Raw genomic sequence first — 19,363 nt, 5'->3', positions numbered from 1 at the left:
GCGGGGCCGGGGAGGCTCGGGGGGCGGGGCCGGGCGCTGGGCCGAGGGGGCTCAGTGGGGGCGGGGCCGGGCGCTGGGCTCAGGGGAGAGGGGGGCGGGGCCGAGGGGCTCGGGGGGGCGGGGCCGGGCGCTGGGCCGAGGGGGCTCAGTGGGGGCGGGGCCGGGCGCTGGGCTCGCGGGGGGGGGCTCAGGGGAGAGGGGGCGGGGCCGGGGGGGCTCGGGGGGGCAGGGCCGGGCGCTGGGCCGAGGGGGCTCAGTGGGGGCGGGGCAGGGCGCTGGGCTCGCGGGGGGGGCTCAGGGGAGAGGGGGCGGGGCCGGGGGGGCTCGGGGGGGCGGGGCCGGGCGCTGGGCCGAGGGGGCTCAGTGGGGGCGGGGCCGGGCGCTGGGCTCAGGGGAGAGGGGGGCGGGGCCGAGGGGCTCGGGGGGGCGGGGCCGGGCGCTGGGCCGAGGGGGCTCAGTGGGGGCGGGGCAGGGCGCTGGGCTCGCGGGGGGGCTCAGGGGAGAGGGGGCGGGGCCGGGGCTCGGGGGGCGGGGCCGAGGGGGCTCGGGGGGCGGGGCCGGGCGCTGGGCCGAGGGGGCTCAGTGGGGGCGGGGCCGGGCGCTGGGCTCGCGGGGGGGGGCTCAGGGGAGAGGGGGCGGGGCCGGGGGGGCTCAGGGGGGCAGGGCCGGGCGCTGGGCCGAGGGGGCTCAGTGGGGGCGGGGCAGGGCGCTGGGCTCGCGGGGGGGGCTCAGGGGAGAGGGGGCGGGGCCGGGGGGGCTCGGGGGGGCGGGGCCGGGCGCTGGGCCGAGGGGGCTCAGTGGGGGCGGGGCAGGGCGCTGGGCTCGCGGGGGGGGGCTCAGGGGAGAGGGGGCGGGGCCGGGGGGGGCTCGGGGGGGCGGGGCCGGGCGCTGGGCCGAGGGGGCTCAGTGGGGGCGGGGCCGGGCGCTGGGCTCGCGGGGGGGGGCTCAGGGGAGAGGGGGCGGGGCCGGGGGGGCTCAGGGGGGCAGGGCCGGGCGCTGGGAGGAGGGGGCTCAGTGGGGGCGGGGCAGGGCGCTGGGCTCGCGGGGGGGGCTCAGGGGAGAGGGGGCGGGGCCGGGGGGGCTCGGGGGGGCGGGGCCGGGCGCTGGGCCGAGGGGGCTCAGTGGGGGCGGGGCCGGGCGCTGGGCTCAGGGGAGAGGGGGGCGGGGCCGAGGGGCTCGGGGGGGCGGGGCCGGGCGCTGGGCCGAGGGGGCTCAGTGGGGGCGGGGCAGGGCGCTGGGCTCGCGGGGGGGGGCTCAGGGGAGAGGGGGCGGGGCCGGGGGGGGCTCGGGGGGGCGGGGCCGGGCGCTGGGCCGAGGGGGCTCAGTGGGGGCGGGGCCGGGCGCTGGGCTCAGGGGAGAGGGGGGCGGGGCCGGGGCCGGGCGCTGGGCCGGGGGCGGGGCCGGAGGGGGCAGAGCCGGCCCCGGAGCCGAGTCGGGAGCAGCCGCCGCGGAGCGAAGCGGAAGCCGGGGCCGGAGCCGCCCGGCGCGGCCGGAGGTAGGAGCGGGCCGGGCCGGGCCGGGCCGGGTTTCCCTCCAGCCCCGGGGCGGCGCCCCCGACGCTCGCTCCGGCCGCCCGCGCGGGCCGGGCCCGGGGACCCCGGTGGGGGCGGGGCCCGCGGGCGGTAAACAAGGGAGGGCGGCAGCGCGCGGCCTGGCCGGGCCCGGGGCGGCGACACGGACAGACCGACACGGTGACTGACTGACTGACTGACAGACAGACACTGACACAGAGACTGGCTGACTGACGCACACACACACACTGACTGACTGACTGGCTGACTGACAGACAGACACACAGACACTGACACAGAGACTGGCTGACTGACAGACAGACACACTGGCTGACTGACAGACAGACACACAGACACTGACACAGAGACTGGCTGACTGACAGACAGACACACTGGCTGACTGACAGACAGACACACAGACACTGACACAGAGACTGGCTGACTGACAGACAGACACACTGGCTGACTGACAGACAGACACACACTCACTGACACAGAGACTGGCTGACTGACAGACAGACACACTGGCTGACTGACAGACAGACACACACTCACTGACACAGAGACTGGCTGACTGACAGACAGACACACTGGCTGACTGACAGACAGACACACTGGCTGACTGACACAGAGACTGGCTGACTGACAGACAGACACACTGGCTGACTGACAGACAGACACACAGACACTGACACAGAGACTGGCTGACTGACAGACAGACACAGGCTGACTGACAGACAGACACACACTCACTGACACAGAGACTGGCTGACTGACGCACACACACTGACTGACTCTGACTCACAGACACACAGACACTGACACAGAGACTCACAGACACTGACTGGCTGACTGACTGACGCACACACACTGGCTGTAGCTCACGAAAGCTTATGCTCAAATAAATTGGTTAGTCTCTAAGGTGCCACAAGGACTCCTTTTCTTTTTGCGAATACAGACTAACACGGCTGTTACTCTGAAACACACACTGGCTGACTCTGGCTGACTGACTGACACACACACACAGGCACTGGCTGACGCTGACTGACTGACACACACAGGCTGACTACCATTGACGGGCTGACGCTGCCAGGCTGTTGAGTGAGACAGAGGCCCAGACAGACAGACCGTCACCGGTCTGGGTCATCCTGAGTGGCTGTGAGGAAAGAGAGGCAGGAGGAGCCCTGTGGGGCGCGGGTCCCTGCGCCAGGAGGTGGCGGGATCCCCATTCCCCTCTCACCTGTGGCTGGTGCTTCCCCACCTGCACCTTGAGCCGTGAATGCAGGGGGTGGGTTGCTTTGGCTCCGGCTCCCCGGTTCTTGGGGTGGGGCTGTGAACCTGGTGAAAGGAGCAGGGTGTTTATGTCCTAGACGCAGGGTGAGGACATTCCCATGTGCTGCTCTCTCCCCTCCTAAATTCTTGAAGGAACCTCACACTCCCTCCTTCCGGAAGAGAATGGTGTTCCCAGAGCCATAAGAACGGCCAGACGGGGTCAGACCAAAGGTCCATCTAGCCCAGTGTCCAGTCTTCTGGCAGTGCCCAATGCCAGGTGCCCCAGAGGGAATGGACAGAACAGGGAATCATCAAGCGATCCATCCTCTGTCTCCCATTTCTAGCTCTGGCAAACAGAGGCTAGGGACACCATGCCCACCCTGGCGAAAAAGCCATTGATGGACCTGTTCTCCATGAACTTATCTAGTTCTTTTCTGAACCCAGTTATAGTCTTGGCCTTCACAACGTCCTCTGGCAAGGAGTTCTACAGACTGACTGTGCATTTGTGGAAAAAATACTTCCTTTTGTTTGTTTTAAACCTGATGCCTGTTAATTTCATTGGGTGACCCCTAGTTCTTGTGTTATGACAAGGAGTAAATAACACTTCCTGATTTACTCTCTCCACCCCAGTCATGATTTTATAGACCTTGATCATATCCCCCCTTAGTCATCTTTTTTCCAAGCCAAGAAGTCCCAGTCTTATTAATCTCTCCTCATATGGAAGCCGTTCCATACCCCTCATCATTTTTGCTGCCCTTTTCTGAACCGTTTCAAATTCCAATAGATCTTTTTTGAGTTGGGGCAACCACATCTGCATGGAGTATTCAAGATGAGGGTGTACCCTGGATTTATAGAGAGGCCAGGATTAGTGCGTGATCTCTCTCGTCATCGGGGGGTCCCCGTTCTTAACTGGCACTGTCCTGTCGTCAGCCTGGCACTCTTGTTCCAACTCTGTGCTGCTCCGTGCTGTAGTCCAAAGTGCTGCATGAAAATCTGGTCCTGGTGATTGCACTCGGGATAGTAGCTGATTTGGCTAGAGCCCGGGGTGTCTAGTGCATGAAAGCCACTCCCACCAGCTGTGTCTAATTGAGCAGTTTGGGAACAAACCAGCTTCCACTGTTTTGCTAGCTCTGGCGCTGGTGCTAGAGTAAGGCCTTGCTTCCACGTAGACAGTGCAGACCCCAGCGCAGCTAAAGCAGGGCACCCGCTACCTCCCGCCGTGTGGCTGAGGTTTTGCCAGTATGACGGTGCTTTTACCCGCATAGCTTATTCCCATATGGGAAGGGCAATACGCTATATTGATACAAGGCACCTTTATACTGGTATAACTGCATCCACAGCAGGAATTGTACTGGTACACCTATATCCGTAACAAACCACCCCCTAGCCCACATAAGTATGCTGGTACAAACCGTGTGGTTGGCCAGATGTAAGAGAGGGCAAGAGTGTGTGTGGCTGCTACGTTGTACAATGGGGCGCTGACCTGGTCAGGGCCTCTAGGCCCGACTGTAATATGCATAGATGATAATATTTTCAACCTGCTTGAAGCAAAATTATGCAACATGGTGGTAAAAAGGCTTGTGCTTTCTCTGCATCAGAGCTAATGCCGTGATAGGAGATCACCTGAAGAACCCTAGCATAGGAAGACAAGGAGGGCAGGAGATCTTGCAGAGTGGGTGAGTCAGTGACAGGGCAGAGGAGATGCCAGCCACGGAGGACAATTTGAACAAGTAAAAAGAAATGGAATGTTTTGTGTTGTCAAAGCCCTGACCCTGTAATCAGACCTGTACGGAGCCCCGTAGACTTCACCAGGACTATGTGCAGGTGCATGGGTCTGTCTGCTCAGGTCCAGTTGTGGGATCAGTTATAGGATCAGGGCCTAATTGTATGGTTCTGAAATGCACAGCCCCCGGATTGCATTGCCCAGAAACCAAAGTGAAACCAACATCTTGGTTTTAGAGTTGTTTTGTACCTGCCCTTTGAAGAGGGGATTTCTTCAAACACCTGCTTCACATGAGCCAGGATGGGGTGGGGAGGAAGTGTTAAAGTCGACCAAGAGAGGTAACAGCTTTGTAAATATTTTGGTCATTGTGAAACTCAGTGTCACTAAACCCGACGTAAAAACCCCCAAACCTTGGGTGCAGGCTGTAGGTAGTTTTTGCAGTGTCAGTACCAGGGCCTTACAGCCGGCAGTGTGTTTGTGTGGTGAGAGCAGAGACAAACTACTTAATTCAGTTCTCAAGCTGGTTGCATAGCATCTCTGTCTCTTCCAGTGAAATTCACATCCTGTCTCACTGAGCCGGCATAACCTCTGTTCTTATCCTAGGTAAGCCTTATGGGGTGTGAAAGACAGGTCTCATGTGGCCATCACCCAGTGTCCTTTCTAGAGTGACATCCATACCATGCTTGTGGTATAGGGCATTAGTCTGAAATGTTGGACTTCTTGCTCTTCCCCACAACACTATCCCCTCCCCCAACCGACTTCAATACAGACAAGGTGCCTTGGCCTGGGAATGATAGGCCAGTTAGGATTGACTGGCATGATAGAGGGCCTGTCTTGGAGATGACTGTGAGGATGGTGGTGAGAGTTCAGCCTGCTGCCTCGCTCCAGGTACAGTTTGCATTCCCTGTTGTACGGTGTGAAAAAGTGGATTTCCCCTCCTCAGCTTAAACCTCTAGAGCATGTTGCTATAGGCTTTATTATATATTATTTGTATTGTCATAGCACCCAGGAGACCTACTCATGGACCAGCACCCCATTGTGCTAGGTACTATACAAACAGTACAAACAAGATGGTAGCATGATGCTATTTGGTACTTCCCCCATATGTGTCTCTTTGTACGTAGGTGTTTCGTTTCCTAGCCTTGTGTGTCATCCTGGGAACTGGGCTTAGAACAGTTGAAAAGCTGAAATCCAAACAACTGAAGAAAGGGTAATTTTCATTTTTTTTAATGAGGCAAAGGGACTTTTGGTAGCTTTTGTTTTCTTCTCTATTCGGTTTTTAACATTACCATTTTGTTTCAGAATCAGTAATGGTTGATAGAGTGACACTGCAGAAAAACCTGTAGGGCTTAGGGACAGGGACTGTTTGTAAATGGCTTCTGACTGTGGAAGGGAGATCTGATACTCGTGTAGCACTTCACACCCTCCCAATGCGGGGCAGTCACAAACAAGGCCTGGTAGACACTCCCTGTTGCAGCAGTGCAACTCCACACACACTCACACCCTCCCATGCAGACGCGATTTACACTGGTGCAATGTGACTTGCACCAGGGCAGCTTACTCCAGTTTCAGACTAGGATAGGTAGCAAGGTGCGAATTGAGTTGGCAGTGATGCAAATCCACCAGTGGTGGATGTTCCAGTGTAGACAGGCCATCACTAGTCACCTCCCTGCTCCATGACTCTCCGTGTGTTACTGAAGAGGAAGAAGAGGCCTTGCCCAGGGTCACCCAGGGAATTACTGACAGTCTGGGGGTAGAATTTGGGAATTTTTGGGTGCTGGGTTTCTGCCCAGACCACTAGACGTACTGCTTGGAACCCAGGGGGCATGAGCAGCAGGGTGGATTACCTAGGTCTAATCTGCAGAAACTCTACTCACGTGGTTGGTTCCCAGTCTGGTAGCTCTCAGGATTGCGCAGGCTGAATCTAGATTCTGGCCCCTTTCGAGGCCGGGGTCTCGCTAAGTGCCAGCCCTGTACCAAACTGTGGGTGGGGCAGAGCTGTGCAGCACTGGCTGCCCCTTACAATGCTCTGCTCCATGTTGCATGTTGTGGAACGTGTTTAGAGCAGGCAGGAATCTGCGGGATCTTATTTCATTCACCGCACTGTCCTGGGAGCCGAGCTGGGGGCTGCTCGGGGGCTTGTGGGTAGCAGTACACCAGCTCCAGCCTGTTGGGCTGTTTGCACCTGTGCCTACTGGCCAGGCTGCAGTGCCCCTAACATATTATGAGCTCTCTTGGCTTGTGCTGTGCATGGCGTCTTGGGAGTTAAACCCAGGTTCTGGGAACACCCCAGGGATCAGTAACCAAGCCCAGCTGAAGGCCCCAAGTTAGGTTGTTTTTTCTTTGCAGTAGCACTCGCTGCATGCCAGCACCTTTCCAAACATGTAAGGATGGCCCCTGCTCCAAGGGACTCGCAGCTGAATGACAAAGGTCGGTGGAAGCGGGGCACAGACAGGCAGTTTGCGTACAGCTCATACACAGATCCAGGAGATTCACCATCGCAGCAGGGCAGAGGTGTCTTTAAGAGGGACTGAAATGTGGACAAGCTGGGGCCCTGCAGAGGAGCTCAGGATGGTTCAGTGTTGCCGGGGGGTTGCCTGGGAAAGGACTAGGAGAGTCTGGTGACAAAGCTGGCTGCCTTAGCAGAGTACAGTGGCAAAGAGAAGCTGCTCTCTAGTTTAGAAGCAAAGTTTCAGAGACTTTGGGGTTTTTCTGTTTGTTTTGCTGAAGCCTAACGTACAAACCCTTCCCTTTGGAAAAGGAAAACCCTGCGGAGACAGACAGTGGTGGAGCTGCAGATCTCAGCCCCTTATGACAGCGGGAGACTGGCCTGTCTAATGTCCAGGCACTCGGATGTGAGGAGCAGGAGGCAGCTTGGCTGGGTGGGAGTCAGCTAGGTTCTAACATTCGTTTACAAAGCGAAGCTTTTCCCAATTTTTTTGCCTCAGGGATGTTCAATTTGTCCCTGGAAGAGTAAGAAGAATCTCGGCTTCCGGCAGCACTTTGAGCTGCTGTCCAAGCACAGGGCTGTTGAATTGTGTTGGCGCTCAGCACGCTGGCTCAGAGCACGTCTGAATGGCTGCCTCTGACTGTGGGTGTTTTGCTCCTGGGGAAAGCAGACCCTGCGTGGCCTGGTGTTGCTACATGTGTCTGTGGGCTCACTCCTGGGGATCCCCCAGTGAGGCCTGGACCCGGGATGAGTGGCTGCTGCTCCGATTCAGTCCCCTGCTGACTGGGTGGCTGCTGTAACTCGGCTGCAGGGTATTCGCCTGGTGTGGTTTCAGTTCCCTTTTCATGGTGATATTGAGAAGAGGGCGGACCCCTTGTTCTGCCTTCCGTATCTCAATACTGGGCTGACTCAGTGATGCGGGTCCTGTTTCAAATTTCATCACCACCTGTGAGGGAGCGGACCCTGGGTGGGTGTGGGTGTGGATGGAGCCAGCCAGAGACACTTCTTCCCTCCGAGGCTGTTTGCTCTAGGGAAGTGGTGGGGCATAGGGACACTGGCATGGTACCTTTCACGGAGTTCATAGTATATACGGTTTACTCCTTGAGTGTTGGTGAGGCAGAGGGCGAGTGTCCTAGGGCTTGTCTATGCATAGAAACTGCACCGGGATAGCTCACACCTCTTGGCTGGCCTGTGTTCATGCTGTGGCAAGCAAGCCGCATCACTTTTGAAACTTTCTATCCACATGGTGCTGTGCTGCCCTGATTGCAGCCCGTCCGCCGCTGTGCAGGTTGGTGTCCCAGGATATCTTGTCCTGACTCCAGGCCAGCAGCGTTCTAGGCCATTTCCGGGGTGGCTTTGTGATGCTGCCTGGAGGCTGGAGGAATGTGCATTGGGGTCGTGCGCTCAGGATGGACGAGGGAAAAGCATGGACTGCAGTCAGAGGCGATGTGGAAGGAGGTGCCAGGTGTAAGGGGCACTGAGAGAGCCTGTACTGCCCTAATGGACAAGTAAGACTGTCTCCTGCTCGTGCTTGTCCTGTGACAGCCCTCTCTTCCAGCCCCTAGGGGCACCTTCTTAAAACCACCTTGCGTGCCTCCCCTGGGTTTGGCATCAGACCTCCAGCTATGGCATGCAGGATCTGTACCTCTCCTACTCCAGAGTCAGAAATCAGCAGAAGCTGTTGAGTGTCAGTTGGGGGCTACCGTGTTCCCTGCGGGAGAGCGGATGCCCACGGTTTGATCATGAAGAGCAATTGTAGAGTCTCTCGCCTTCCAGTGCGAGGGACAGTCCCGTAGGAGAGGACAGGGTGGCAACAAGGCCATAGTCGCAGTGCCTGGGGCACTGTGGGGGATGTTTGCTCTGCTGGTCTGGGGATGGAGTCCAGCCGCCACCAGAGTTTTCAGCACTTGATTCGCTGCCATATCTCAATGGAGCTGCCTTGCCGAGAGCTGGGGAAGCTTTGACCCCAGATAAGCAGTGAAGTCTCTGCTCATGGGGTTTCCCTGCTCTGTCTAGCTGATGCAAAATCCCTGCTCCCTGCGCTCACCACTGCATAGGTGTGAGGAAGCAGTTGGTGGCTGTGCTGCAGAGTATGGTGAAGAAGCACGTTTGACTCAGAAATGGCTTTCGAGCTGAGCAGGAATTACTGTAGGGGCGACTTGCACCGGAAAGCGCTTCCGCGTCATCCAGGTGGGGGACTGTCCCTGCAGAATTCAGCCAACAGCCAGGTTTTCCTAGATACATTGGAGCATGCTGGAGAATTTGCTTGTACGTTCTCTCTGCGCTGGAGAACTGTGCAGCTAGGGTCGGCAGAGTGGGACTCTGATTTTCTTATGATTGCAGCAGATAATGCTGATTATTTTTAAGCATTTTTTTTTCAATTTTTATTGATTTGAAATTTTCACAGTTGCAGGAAATTTTGGGGGTGTCAGACAATTATGTAATGACAGTCTCTAGTAAGTTCTCGACCAGAATTTTGCTTACTTTGCCTACCTGTAAATTTCGATTATTACTGATGGGAGTATTTTTTCATCGGGCTGTGTGTACATTGAAATCGAGGTTTACCAACATTTATTGATTAAAATCTAATCCTTCCAAGCCTATTTATAGCGTTGTTGAGAGAACCCTATAGAAGTGAGCTTATTCTCTACTAAATTCTAAGGGGGTTAGCGTGATTTCTATAGGATCCCCATTGGTTTCATTCCCATTAAATTCTTTAGGGCCTTACATTTTAAAGGCCCTCTCTGCTTGGTGTAATGATATTTCTGTGTTTGTTTTGAATGCACCCCATATGATGCCTTGAGATGCATACCTTGGGAGCATTTCGTATGGCCCCTAGCATCCGAGAACATCCCGGGAGGGAGCTGTGGGGTCCAGCATGCTTTAGGATCTCCAGGTGAAAAGATGGTTGTAGCAGTGCAGCGTGTTACCCTCTGGTCTCTAGAAAGGCCCAGGTGGTGCTTGAGGCCCCGTGGCAGGGCTGTGAGATGTAGGAAATGTGAGTCAGACACTTGAGGGAATCCACTCAGCTGATTTTAAAAGCCGCTTTCTTGATGGGTTTGGCTTGAAGCCACAGGCAGCCAGGTGGGGGTGGGACCTGTTCGCAAGAGGGGGCAGGAGCAGGAAGTCCCAACCGGTGGGGCACTCGTTGCAGTCCAGGGAGGGCTCAGGCCTGTCCAGCCCGTGTCCCTGACTGGTTTCTGCTGCTTTCTGTCTCTTGGCCACCTCGGGGAGCCTGCCCCTTCCCAGTGCTCTGGTGCAGCAGGCTCAGCGGATGGGTGGGGGCTGGGCTGGTAGCTAGGTAGAGTGCATATGGGGCCCCTCGGGCATACTGCTCCTTGCCTCGAAAAGGCAACACTGTCCCAGCTGGACGCAGTGCCTGCTCTGGTGCTGCTGAACCAGAGCTGCCTGCAGTGTTTCACCCCAGCCTCAGGCCAGTTTCCCCCAGCTTCAGCTTTTCCTCCCCTCCAAGCCATGGCCTGGGTGGTGTCATTGCTGAGACCGGACGTCATCTGGGGATCTGGGAAGCAGCCTGAGCATCGGGAGGGTTATTTGAATGGAGGAAAGTCACTGGAAGGAACCTCAGTTCGACAAAGACCTGGGCCCCCTTCCCCAGGCCTGGCAGCTCAGACCTTCGCTCTCAGAAAGAGAAGCATGCGGGATGCTTTGAGCCAGACCCCAAGGGAGCCCAGCAGCTTCTGTCCCCTCATGGGGGCTGGGTTTGTTTGATTCCAACAGGAGCAAAACTCCTCAGGGTGGCGGAGAGAGAGAGGGACCATCAGTGCCAGGGTGAGGAGAGGCGGCTCGTTTCGAGGTAGTGGTGCTGGTTGAACATAAGCCTGGCCCTCCTGATTCTCTTATTGGGGGGCTTCCCTGAGACCTCGCTCATCACCCTCCTGCTTCCCTGAGCTCCGTCTCTGCTGTAACCTGAATGCTGCCGTTGAGCCAGAGGAGTTAGCTGGATCCTGGGGATCCCTTTGCTCGGCTGAGCCGGGCTCTCGGGCTCCTCCTTGGCTAGACAAAGCAGCTGTATTGTTTTATGACATGCCTTTCACATGGTGGGGAGCATATGTACAGACCAGGGGCTTTATTCGTGCAGCCTGTTCGCCCAGGAGCAGCAGGTGTATTGGAAGGGCCTGAGCCGGCTCTGCCTGCCTGAAATCGGCATGCTGGGTGCAGGGATGGTTTGAGCCTTGCAGCCTCTGCCCCTTGATAGAAGGTGCTTTGCCTTCAGCTGCTTCTCCCTGCAGCGTTGGGAAACCTCAGGGGGAGGCGCCTATGTGTACACAGCTTCCTGGATGATAGGGGTGAGCTGAGCGGCTGATAAAGAGGAATCCGCCCATCTAGCTGCACCAGAGAGGGGACGGGAGCGCTGGTTGCTTGCAAAACAAAATATGGTCGTTGGTGCTTGTTTCCCCTGCTGCAGCCGCTCGCGTTCGGCTTAGTCCGGGGTCCAAGTTTTACCTTGTAACAGCAGGCTGGATTCCCACCGGGGCTGTACAGCTTCTTGCAGTGGAATATTATAGTCCAGCCGTAACATGGTCACAGATTGTTCTTTATTGAAACAGTTGGTTGGTAAGTTTTGCAGTCTCTGCTTTCGCTCTGGCTTCTGAACTCACTGCTGTTGTGACATGGACATTCTGGTTTGCGACATGGCTGTGTGTGTGTGATCGGGGGATTGCTAGGGTTTTATTAGACACTGTGTGGGTTGCTGGCTCTCGGAGTGCTCAGTTCTCCATTGTTGGTGTGAAAGCTGAGTGCGGTGTACACATTCCTGTCTGTCTACTCCCCATGATGCACAAATGCTGGCTGTTAAGCTTTGCAGGGGGGAAAGGGAGAGGATTCTTGCCTTTTGCGTGTCATAACCCCTTGTCCAGGCTGAGAACGGGTGTCCAATGCTTGCGCATCTCTCCCATTTGTTGTTGTTTTCTAAAACGCAGCCATGGCATTTCTGGTGTGCGAGGGGTGTGCTAGGCATGGCTTCTGCAGCCTGACGGGCTTCTCTCCGGCACTGATGAGCCCATTAGTCATCTGTGCCTTTTATAAGTGCTTAGAATGGGAGTGCTTGCTTTCCCAGGGCAAGGGCCTGCGATGCCATGACAGTCCCGGGTTCTTCGGCACTGGTCCCTGTTTCACAGGAGTCCTGAGGGGAAGAGAGAGAGCAGAAACTGCGCATGTTTCTGGTAGCTCAGGTGGCAGTGGGGAGGAGGGGGAGGTTGTCAGATAGGTTAATACCAAAATTTCCCCTTAGGATTCTTAGGATTGTCATCATATGGGAGTAAGCGCCCCTTCCCCAGGATCTGTGCTGTGCCTGCCTCCTAAAGGGCGGTGTGGTCCCCGCTCCACTCCCCCACCTCTCCATCTCCTTTCTGTATGGCACATGGAATGAGTTCCCCCTACCGCCAGCCCGCTGCACGCCGGCCAGCTCATCACACCAGTTCTTGCTTTGGGCCTCTCATTTTTCCGGGCCCCTCTGTTAGTCATATTTCTAATTTTAGTCTCCATTGTTTTTAAAGTCCCTTTTCCAAATCTGCTCTCCAGGGACTTTTGTTATACACGTGTCTGCCTTTAACCCCCATCAGCAGCCGTTGGTTCAGCATGGTTGTTTGGTGTGTTCAGAAACGCTCCGCTTCTTTCCCAGCAGGTTCCCAAGGATCTGTTGATTTTCCATTTCCACTGAGCTTCCTTCGTTCTAGGTCCATGGTTCACACTAGCCCACTCTTCTTCCCCCTATTTAATGGGCCTTGTGGACCATTCCTCTCGCTTTGTTTGCCGTGCGGCTTGGTCAGGAGTCACTCAACACAGACAGAGTAGGGCTATGGAGCGTCGATTTCTGGAGTGCTTCAGAAAGCCAGAGATGTTTTGGGGTAGGGGCTGCAGGCTCTAGGGTGGCCCAGGTGGGTTCAAACTATTCTTGCGGGACTCTCTGGTCACTGAACCTTGGCCCGGGCGATTTCTGTTATGCAGTCGCTGTTGGAGGTGCGAGAGGCTGTGGGAGCCTGGGCTCATGGGGGAGACACACAGAAATGAACATGTCACATTTTTGATGAGACGAGAGAAAGCTTCATCCAAGCACAGGCCTGTGAGCATGATGCCAAATCCCAAAAGCTTTACAGACAGAGACGCTTTCACAGCTCCTGGGCCATCAAGTGTTCCAGTTCCCAGCCCCTGGCAGGGCCCCAGGGACGTGCCAGAGCTTGCATGGAGTGCAGCTGACAGTACCGAGAGAGGGGTGTGAAACTGTTCATTGCAATGGATGTCAGCAACAAAGGAGTTAATTGCGGCTCGCCTTAACCTGTAGTGGGCTAGGTGCCTGCAGTCAGAACTGCTTTCCAGGGGTTTATTGGCAAAGGAGGGTCAGCAGGGCTGTGCTGGGCAGGTTCAGGCAAGGTGTAGATATGCTGGTCCCTAGTCTGGAGTTGGCACGTGGCTGTCCGCATGGCTTGGGGGTGCTGGTCCATTCAGTGCAAAGGGTTCATCTCTGTTGGCATTGGCATCCCAGAAGAGGCTGTGCCTGCCCTTGCCCCATGAAGGGTTTAATTGAGAGTGGCCCCAAGCTCTTTGCAGACAAGGGCTGGTTGGTTTGAGACATAGGGCAGTTAGCCCCACGCTTGGCATGGCTTTGCAATGCCCCGGGCTTGCCTGAAACTTGGAAAATATGAGGTGGCTGCTTCCCAGGGTCCCGTCTCCCTTTGTTCCTCCCCCGGTCGGACAAGGACACTTCCCCGTCTCCCTTTGTTCCTCCCCAGATCGGATGTGGACCCTTCCCCGTCTCCCCTTTTTGTCTCTAGTTGAAACAGAAGGCAAACCTAGCTCTGTTTGTCGGGCTGTGCGTCTGTGATGTGCCCAGCGGCCCTGCGAAGGCCCAGTTACTGGCAGCGGTATCGGGCTGCATTAGGGTTAGTTGCTGATAGCCTGACGTACGCGGTTCCCCTCCCCAGGGTGTGGTCAGCGCCATGTAGGAGCAAGTCACGTTCTTCCACTAAGGCAAGTGCCAGTTTTGCACTTGCTCTGAGATGCTGGGAGTATGTCAGGTGTGCGGGGGACCAATGGGTTTTTATGTCATTATTCTGGGGGGCGGCCTCTCCATAATGTAACATCTAAAGCTTGGGGCAGCTTTGCACAGAACAGTTTTCCATTGAAAAATGCAGGTTTGTCGAAATCAAAATGTTTTGTGGGAATGTTTCAATGTCAATTAAAATGTTGATGGAAAAAGTCAAAATGAAACGTGTTTTTTGTATTAAATTAGTAATGTTAATACAATGTTTATATACGTATTGCATTGTGTTTCATATTTTAATACAATGTAAAAGTCAGAATGATAAAGTGGAAACAAAATATTTCAGTGGTCCCAAATAAAAACAATTGTTACATTTCATTTTGCAGGAAATTTTGAAGTTTGGGCTTTTTTCTTTTCAGTCCAGAATGGTTTTATCCCAAAATGTCAGAATTTCCCATGAAATAGAAATCCCAGCTCCTGAACTTTAGTCAAATCCAAAACTCCTCCCCCCCATCTCAGCCTGGAGGAGAGTCTGTTTTCCTTTGCTCCCCTGTCTGATCTGACCACCCCTTTCACTGGGTTTCCAGGTAGCTTCTCTCCCCACACAGAGGTGGGGTGAGGTCGAAGTCTCCTGCAGTGCACTCGGGGCCCAGAAGAGCAGAGAACATCAAGAAATCCCAGTGGAACTGGGCTCTGCCAGTTTGTATGCGGCCTTTCCCCAGGTTACTATCCCTTGATTCATTTCACTGGGCTGCTTTGTTGCTTCTCAAGAGCTTGGTGCTTGCATGCCACAGCCTGGCTTACCCACGCCGCTGCGGTGCCAGAGCCCAGCTGGTCCCTGCTGCTGTGCGGAGCCTAGCGCTGGGTCCTGGAGAACAGAGGTTTTTGCTGCCCTGAGGCCCTGGGAGTCAGGTGTCTTTCTCTTAACTGGATACACATTGGCCATGAATCCGCAATCGAAAGAAGCCTGGTTGGTCATGTTTCTCCTTCAGACGTCTCTCTGAAAAGCCCAGCTGCTTTGCTCGTTGGCTGGGGAGGCAGAGCTGCCATGGCCATGCCAGCGGAAGAGAGCCAAAAAGCCCTGGCTTGGGACCCAGGAAGGTTCAGAGAGCAGCATGTGGGCTGGTTCACTCCCCTAGCTGGCTGATCGGCACCTCAGCAAGCTGTCGCTATTTTCGCTTCAGAGTGGGGGAGGGGGCTGCCCTGCCCAGCAACTGGCTGGCTGCAGCAAAAGATATTAACGGGCAAGCTTAGGTGCTGGTGGTCTGAGCCTCTGTATGGCTTGCCCGTCTTGAGTCCCTGGGAAGTGTAGCCTTGTGCAGGAGGCGTTCTGGGAGGTGGATCTGCAGCACAGACCTCTTGCTTTCTGAATGCCAAGATGGCTTTGATCCTGGCTGTGTGGTCAGTATGTCTGTAACAGACGGCTTGGAAAAGGAATCGTGTGCAAGGATGGGCTCTGAATAGAGTGTCAGATCTCTGGTGTGGCCTTTACTGAAAGGATGGGTGCAGAACAGTAACGTCTTGGGGACGGTGTGGCCAAGCTGGCCTGAGAGTCAGGAGAGCTGGGTTGACCTCTGGCCCTGCTACTAGCCCATTGTGTGATGCTGGGGGAGTCTCTGCTCCCCAGTTACCCCATCGGTGGAATCACTAGCCTCCTCTATGAGGTGCTTGGAGATCCCTTTGTGGAGAGCATGGTCAGGGTTGTGCGGCAGCGTGATCTGGAGAAATGTCGGTGCTGGGGTTATCATAGAATCATAGAATATCAGGATTGGAAGGGACCTCAGGAGGTCATCTAGTCCAACCCCCTGCTCAAAGCAGGACCAATGCCCAATTTATGCCACAAATCCCTAAATGGCCCCCTCAAGGATTGAACTCACAAGCCTGGGTTTAGCAGGCCAATGCTCAAACCACTGAGCTATCCCTCCCCCATAAAGTTGAGCTGATGGGCTTGCGTTGCCGTGCATTAACCAGTGTGTGGCAGATGCACACGTGTGGAAATGTGTTGTGTTGATCTCACTTCTCAGCTCTTCTGTAAAAATATTCGATCTAGGGCTGGCAAGCGATTAAAAAAATGAATTGCGATTAATCACGCTGTTAAACAATAATAGAATACCATTTATTTAAATATTTTTGGATGTTTTCTACATTTTCAAATATATTGATTTTAATTACAACACAGAATACAAGTGTACAGTGCTCACTTGATACTTATTTTTTATTACAAAAATTTGCACTGTAAAAAACAAAAGAAATACAATATTTCAATTCACCTAATACAAGTAGTGTAGTGCAGTCTCTTTCTCATGAAAGTTGAACTTACAAATGTGGAATTACGTACAAAAAAATAACTGCATTCAAAAATACAACAATGTAAAACTTTAGAGCCTACAAGTCCACTCAGTCCTACTTCAGCCAATTGCTCAGACAAACAAGTTTGTTTACATTTTCAGGAGATAATGCTGCCCGCTTCTTGTTTATAAGGTCATCTGAAAATAAGAACAGGCATTCGCATGGCACTGTTGTAACCGGCATCGCAAGGTATTTACGTGCCAGATGTGCCACAGATTCATGTGTCATTTCATGCTTCAACCACCATTCCAGAGGACATGCTGATGATGGGTTGTGCTTGATAACAATCCAAAGCAGAGCAGACCAACACATTTTCATTTTCATCATCTAAGTCAGATGTCACCAGCAGAAGGTTGATTTTCTTTTTTGGTGGTTCGGGTTCTATAGTTTCTGCATCGGAGTGTTGCTCTTTTAAGACTTCTGAAAGCATGCTCCACACCTCGTCCCTCTCAGATTTTGGAAGGCACTTCAGATTCTTAAACCTTGGGTCGAGTGCTGTAGCTATTTTTAGAAATCTCACATTGGTACCTTCTTTGTGTTTTGTCAAATCTGCAGTGACAGTGTTCGTAAATCAAATAACGTGCTGGGTCATCATCTGAGATTGCTGTAACATGAAATATTTGGCAGAATGTGGGTAAAACAGAGCAGGGGACATACAGTTCTCCACGAAGGAGTTCAGTCACAAATTTAATTAACACACTGTTTTTTTTTAACGAGCATCATCAGCATGTCCTCTGGAATGATGGCCAAAACATGAAGGGGCATATGAATGAATGTTTAGCATATCTGGCATGCAAATATCTTGCAATGCCGGTTACAAAAGTGCCATGCGAACGCCTGTTCTCACTTTCTGGTGACATTGTAAATGAAGCAGGCAGCATTATCTCCTGTAAATGTAAACAAACTTGTTTGTCTTAGCGATTGGCTGAACAAGAAGTAGGACTGAGTGGACTTGTATGCTCTGAAGTTTTACATTGTTTTGTTTTTGAGTGCAGTTATGTAACACACAAAAATCTACATTTGTAAGTTGCACTTTCACGATAAAGAGATTGCACTACAGTACTTGTATGAGGTGAATTGAAAAATACTATTTCTTTTGTTTGTTATTTTTACAGTGCAAATATTTGTAATAAAAACTAATAGAAAGTGATCACTGTACACTTTGTATTCTGTGTTATAGAAATCAATATATTTTAAAATGTAGAAAAACATTCAAAATGTTTAATAAATTTAAATTGGTATTCTATTGTTTAACAGTGCGATTAATCACAATTAATTTTTTTGAGTTAATCGCGTGAGTTAACTGTGATTAATCGACAGCTCTAATTTGATCTCTCAACTTCATAAGGCTCCTGGCTTCATAAGGAACAAGACTGCAGTGTCTGGGAGACGTATTAGCCCAGGCTTCCAGGAGTGGATTTCCTTTGGTGAAAGTCACTTAGGCCACATCTGGAGCCCCAGCTTGCACTGATTTAACTGAAATGGGTTACAAACTGGTTTAGTGATATGGGTGCAACACCCTAATTCTGGCTCTAAATTTTCTGGCTCTGACACTCTTTTTAATTCAACGTAAGAGAGCATCCGCTTAAACTAACTCAGCATCGGGCACACTGAAATCAATGTACAGGTGTCCACAAAAAGGGGTTGGTCACACCAGTTTCCACACTGATTCGGTTAAATAGTGCAACGTGACAAGGGTTTCGTCTTTATCCCATCACGAATAGAAACTTTGCTTTAAAATGTGTCTTTACAAATTGTGTTTCCTGGAGGGTGAAAGAAAAATGCAGTTTGTTCTCTGATGGAGGCTGGAGCATCATGAAAAGATGGAAATCTCTCCCGAGACGGAGCGCGGTTTGCTTTTAGTGAGGCTAATATTGCTAAGGCTCTAGCTTCACTCTGCCTTATCGATCCTGATCTGTATTGCAGGAGCATCCAGAGGCTGCCAGGGGCCCGCTGTGCTGGCACATGCCGTAAGGACCTGGCTCTTGGGTTTTGGTCACAACAGACATTTTAAAACAAGTGTTTTAATAGTCATTCCTCTGTGTCCATAAAGCATGAGTATGTGACGGATTGCTGTCTGAATCGTGCGTGTCTGTCTGTCTGTGCTGCCCCCTGCTGGCGAGGATGAGCCCTGCCGTCTGTGTATGTGTAACTTTTTGCAGGTTAAAATGAGTGCCTGATAGAACTGCCTAGCGCCAGCTGTCCTGTAGGCAGGAATCCTGAAAACTCCCCGCGCATCTGCTGGTGCCCCTCAATCCTGACCCTCGGCCCCCTTCTAGCCCTGGGTCGCTCGCCTCCCGCTCTGATCCTGCCTATCCCTCACTCCTGACTGGCAGTGCCCTGGGTATTCTAGCCTGGGCCCCACTCGTGGGTCAGTGAATGGTGCTGTGTAGCCCAGCCCCCTGCCAATCAGTGTGAATGCAGGGTCCTGTCTGCTCACCCCACTTCTCGTGGCAGAGGTGTGGACTGGTTGTGGAAGGTGAAGGCAGCCCTTGCGGGCTCCTTCCTCGTCTGTAACACCAGGACTCCCTGACCTTGTGCGGCCCTGGGGGTGCCTATGACCATGCTGCAGTGTTTCCAGGGAGCAGGGGCGCATGCTGCTGTTGGCGAGATGAGCTGGCGTTTGCCGTAGTCTCCCCAGCCCCTTTACTGTGTCCTGCGGTTACACTCCATGCCGTAGCTCTCAAACACCCCTTAGCCAAGCCCAGGGGCTGAGAATCCCTTGACTGTGTTGGGGCCCGTGGGAGTCGAGGGCGCTTGGCACCTCCCCAGATCCAGCCCTGAGTGACTCCATGTCCCTTGTGCAAGAAGGACGAGGATTTTGGGAGCCTGACCCATGTTGTGCCTCCTCCTTGTGGGACTAGGCTGGTCTGCCGACCCCTGGCACAGCAGCGTGGACCGTCACTCAGCCTGTGCCAGCAGCCATGACGTTGTTTGGAGGGAGGGGCGAGATGAGCCGGGAATGTACAAGCGAGAGGGTGGGGAGAAGCCAGTGGACGGTGTTTCCATGTGCATTTGACCCGAAGGAAGGAGTTTGTAAATGTAGAGATACAGCCCCT

General features: G+C 53.9%; 1 protein-coding gene across 8 annotated transcripts in view; it reads left to right on the top strand.

The window, feature by feature from the left end:
- Positions 1–1,396: 1,396 nt before the first annotated feature.
- LOC144258150 (signal transducer and activator of transcription 5B) overlaps positions 1,397–19,363 on the top strand; it is a 45,889-nt gene continuing 27,922 nt past the window's right edge. For 4 of the 8 annotated variants that reach the window (XM_077806527.1, XM_077806529.1, XM_077806521.1 and 1 more), the window contains exon 1: positions 11,298–11,530. The gene's annotated coding sequence lies outside the window, so the exon portion shown is untranslated. Of the gene's footprint in view, positions 1,496–11,297; positions 11,531–14,595; positions 14,678–19,363 lie in introns of those variants that run through there. The other 4 variants (XM_077806522.1, XM_077806526.1, XM_077806528.1 and 1 more) reach the window with 3 other exon arrangements.

Source organism: Eretmochelys imbricata, chromosome 27, assembly GCF_965152235.1.
Source record: "Eretmochelys imbricata isolate rEreImb1 chromosome 27, rEreImb1.hap1, whole genome shotgun sequence".
Classification (NCBI taxonomy): Eukaryota; Metazoa; Chordata; order Testudines; family Cheloniidae; genus Eretmochelys; species Eretmochelys imbricata.
This window is presented reverse-complemented; position numbering and strand designations above follow the sequence as displayed.